We start from the raw sequence: 4,425 nt of genomic DNA, 5'->3' as shown, positions 1-4,425 counted from the left end.
TCAGTGTTGCTTCCTAAGTGGACAGTTTGATTTCACAGAAGTGTGATTGACTTGGAGTTACATTGTGTTGTTTAAGTGTTCCCTTTATTTTTTTGAGCAGTGTAGTATTGCCTTTGTACTTTGTCACATACAGAGAGGCTTGACTTATTCATGGATATGCTGTGGTTTCTTCCCTCTGTCTTTTAGACTGTGTGTGGTTGTTGTCTTTGAGACTGTGTGTGGTTGTGTTTCAACTCTGACCCTTTGTTCTGCTGTCCTCAGGGACCCCCAGGAGCCTCTGGAGAACCGGGCCCTTCAGGGCCCCCCGGGAGAAGGGTGAGTGTTGATGTGTGTGTGTGTGTGTGTGTGTGAGAGAGAGAGAGTGTGTTTGTGGGGCTTGTGTGCATGCCTTTATTGTTGTATATTTCTACAGACTGAGATATCTTCAGGGATTTTATTGACCTCTATCTGTTTTAGGGGAACAAAAGCAGTGTAAGGCTTTTAAGCACACGGGTATTGTCCCCAGCAGCTGAAACTCTGTCCTCGCGTTCCCCCACCTCTCTGTCTCTCTCTGTGTCTCTCTATCTCTCTCTCTCTCTCTCTAGGGCCACTTGGGAGCTGCTGGAAAAGAAGGGAAACAAGGAATGAAGGGAGCAAAGGTAAGGATGTTTGGAACACTCAACAACACTCAACTCATTAATGAAATATGAAGAAAGTCCCCCAAAAGAAAAGGCTACTGCATTGTACACCACAAATGTCAGTTTTACTCCGTTTTGTTTTCCTCATCACCCTGTCATTCTGTTCCTCTCTCTCATTCCTTTAGGGGACCAATGGGGTTGAGGGTCTGGTGGGGAAGAAAGGGCCAGTGGGGCCCCAGGGACATTCAGGGAAGCCTGGCCCAGAGGGCCTCCGAGGGATCCCAGGCCCCGGGGTGAGTCCCCCTTTCCTCTGCTCTCCTTACTCTAACTCAAACAGACATCTCCCTCTACTGTAGCCTGTGGCTCTGCTGCTCCACTCATCATGTCTCCCTAATTAGTTTAGTATAAACTGTCATTGGTTTACTATCAACATGCATGGTGCATCTCAGTACAACCAGCAACACGGCTTGGGGACATGTTGTCATATGACCTTCAGCAACCCCAGTCATTGCTGGGGCCCTTCACTAATTGGATTTGAACTCCTATTTGTGTTTCATTTGCGAGGGGTGCAGCAGGGTTTACAACGCCCCAGGCAGACGGGACCCTGGACGCATGGTAAGTCCCGAGATGCATATTAACATGTGTCATGCTGTAAGCTACTGTACTGGTTTTGTGCCTCTCTTATGCACATAAATCATGGCTGAGGTGCCTTGATAGGGTATTCCAGTGATACGTAGTCTAATATATTTTTTCACCATGTGAAAGGTGTGTAAATGTGATCTTTGTTGTTCCAGGGACCGCCAGACTGCAGTTTGAAAGGAGACCCGGGGCAGAAAGGGAGATAGGTCACGATGGGGTCTGATCCGGTCCTGATCGACTCAGGAACTGGGGAGAGAAGGGAGACAGAGGCTGGCCGGAAAATCAGGGACACAAGGAACCAAGGAGAACGGGGGGTAAGGGTGGCTCCCTGGCGCCACCGGCCCCCCAAGGACCCGGACTTTTCGTGTAATGCCTGCCCTCGCTCTCAGTCACTCCACACCTACGTCAGCCTTCAAGTTGGTTTGCTCTTTACGGGTCTGATCATGCTGTTTACTCTATTCTGATTTTCCTATTCAAAATCCTCTCTTCCCCTGTTAGGGTGGCAGTTTGGTGAGAGAGGATCCAAAGGAGACTGGTGAGTCCAGTCAATTCATGACATGTAAGTCTCCATATTGGTCCATCTTCTTCTTACACCGACCAGCCTATACATAGCAGCTGCCAGGAGCATGCTGCGCAAGCGTTATCTCGCCTTGCCAAAGACATCGTTCAGTAATGTTTCTACATGTGTTTTTAAATGTTTTTGGCCTAAAGTGAGCCCATACAGTGATTGTGTTGTTCCTGTGGGGTACGAGTGGTATTTTAATAGGAATAGTGGTTGGCGGTGTGATGTTATGAAAAGTTACCTTAATAGCGTGTCATGTAGAGAGTTGGGCTTTGGCCACACGACTGCTGATGCCACAAGAGATGATAATTATACAACCAGAACATATCTGCAGGATAAAGAAGGGATTTTGGCAAACTAGTGTGAGAATCGCTCAGGTGAACCGCAGGTTGATGCAGGAATTTGGTCTCTCGTGCTTTTCTTCAGGGCGCTCGGGACGCCCAGGGAGACTGCCCTGCCGGATCTCCCCGGACCCCTGTAAGTCCTCCACACACGTCCACCTCCCACTCACATTCTATCCACCCCTTCTCTTTCTGTTTTCTCTCCATCCGCTCTTTCTCTGTCTCATCCTGTTGTTGTTCAACGACCCACGCGACCTCACCTCTTTATCCCATCTTTCTCTTTCTTTCTCTCGCCCTTCCATGTTCACGTTGTTGTCCTTGTTCGACCTTCCACTTTCTCCCACTCCCAGTTTCAGATTCCGCGCGCCATCTCTGTCTGTTCCAGACTCCTGCCACTACTTTCGAGTCATCGTGTGCAAAACCAACTCCATTTATCCACCCATTTGTTGCCTCGTCCTTTGTTCATCGCCGTGCAACCGAGACACCCCTATACACCCACTGTCTTCTCTCTCACTTCGCCTGCCGTGATCAACCCCCACATTATCACCGCGTCTATCGTTTCTACTTGTCATCCTTTTCACACACTCAGACGATGTCCTAACACGTCTTCGCTCAAGTGACGGGTTCGATCTGCTCAGGCTTGTTCCTTGCTCCAGCGCGCCATGTGGTAGCTGCTGATCGAAAGAGCGGGAGAAGCATTCTGTATGGTAGAGGCTCCTATGAGATAGGGATGCGATCGGAGCAGGAGGTGTTCCCTGCAGGAGACCAGCCCATGCTGGAGGAGGCAGAGGGCATGGAGGAGGTGATTTTGCCTCCTACTCATGAAGCACAGAGTGGACTGATCGAGGAAGCCCTTGGGGACCTTTGAGAAGCCCGCCCGCACCTGCAAGGAGCTCCATGATGATCCAGCATAGGCTAAGAGACGAGTCAGCCACATCACGTCATCAACCTCGTATAGCACCAGATCTCCTTCATCACGTGCCATTGGCACTCTATATGACGTAACATGTAAGCCATAGAAATCTGCACACCCCTTGAACTTTGTACATTTTGTTGCGTTACAAAGTGTGGATTGAAATAGATTTAATTGCATTTTTTTGTCATTGATCTAGCACAAATACTCAATAAAGTTGTCAAGTGAAGAAAATGAGATATCTTTTTTGCTTTGTATCTTTGTTTATACCTAGAAATATAGTTCGTTGCGTAGTAATTCAGTTCTTTGTTCAGGGCAAGCCTAAATTGGCTCGAAGTACGAAATTTGACTTACAATCACTACATAAGTTATATGGACTCCTCTGTGTGAATAATGTCTACCCCTTCCTCTGTCCCCCATACATACAACATCTGTAAGGTCCCTCAGTCAGTTTTGCATTTCCAGCCACAGATTGACTACAAAGACCAGGGAGCTTTTTCGAACGCCTCAATAAAGAAGGGCAGTGTGTAACGGTGCTCTAGCTCTTCCTCCTCCTCGGAACGAGGAGAGGAGAGAAGGATCGGTGGACAATACGCCAGCGAGGTATGATGACATAATGACTTTTTTTTGAATTTACTTAAATAAAGACGAAACACAAAGAACAGTTGAATAACTTACAAAATAAGAAAAACCGACGTAGACGAAACCTGCAACATGGAAACTTACATAAAGACCGAAAGAACTCAGAACAGGAAAACTACATAAAACGAACAAACAGAAAACAGTCCCGTGTGGTGCACAGACTACAGGACACGGAAGAAATCACCACCAACCAACAAACAGGTGAGAACAGCCACCTATATATGATTCAATCTAGAGGAAAGTGATATCAACCCTGTCCCTGATTGAGAACCATATAAGGCTAATTAACCAAACACACTCCCACATAGAACAAACAACACGACTGCCCATCCAATCACGCAACTAAACACATACAAACAATAAAAACAGGTCAGGAACGTGAACGTGATGGTAAGATGAGGTAAAAATAACAAATCAGACATTGAATATCGTCTTTAAGCATGATCAAGTTAATAATATGCTGCGGATTATGTATTAAACCACTCAGACCACATGAAAAATACAGGCTGTCTTTCACTGAAGTGAGCTGCAGGAAGGAAGGAAACTGCTATTAGGGGATGTCACCATGAGGCTTGGGGCATTTTAAAACGTTACAGAGTTCAATGGCTGGTGAAGATGGAGCTGAAGATGGATCAACAACATGGTAGCTAACTTCCACAATAATGACCTAAATGACAAGAGTGAAAAGGAAGAAGTACAAATATTCCAAAC

The 4,425-nt window shown here is 46.7% G+C and overlaps 1 long non-coding RNA gene across 1 annotated transcript; it reads left to right on the top strand.

The window, feature by feature from the left end:
- Positions 1–209: 209 nt before the first annotated feature.
- On the top strand, positions 210–905 carry LOC139025816 (uncharacterized). The gene is made up of 3 exons (XR_011477455.1): positions 210–315; positions 585–638; positions 803–905. It is a non-coding gene; the product is annotated as an uncharacterized lncRNA (long non-coding RNA).
- The last annotated feature ends 3,520 nt before the right edge of the window (positions 906–4,425 follow it).

This window comes from Salvelinus sp. IW2-2015, unplaced genomic scaffold, assembly GCF_002910315.2.
Source record: "Salvelinus sp. IW2-2015 unplaced genomic scaffold, ASM291031v2 Un_scaffold3331, whole genome shotgun sequence".
NCBI lineage: Eukaryota > Metazoa > Chordata > Actinopteri > Salmoniformes > Salmonidae > Salvelinus > Salvelinus sp. IW2-2015.
Note: the sequence above shows the minus strand (reverse complement) of the source record. Positions and strands in the feature narration are given on the sequence as shown.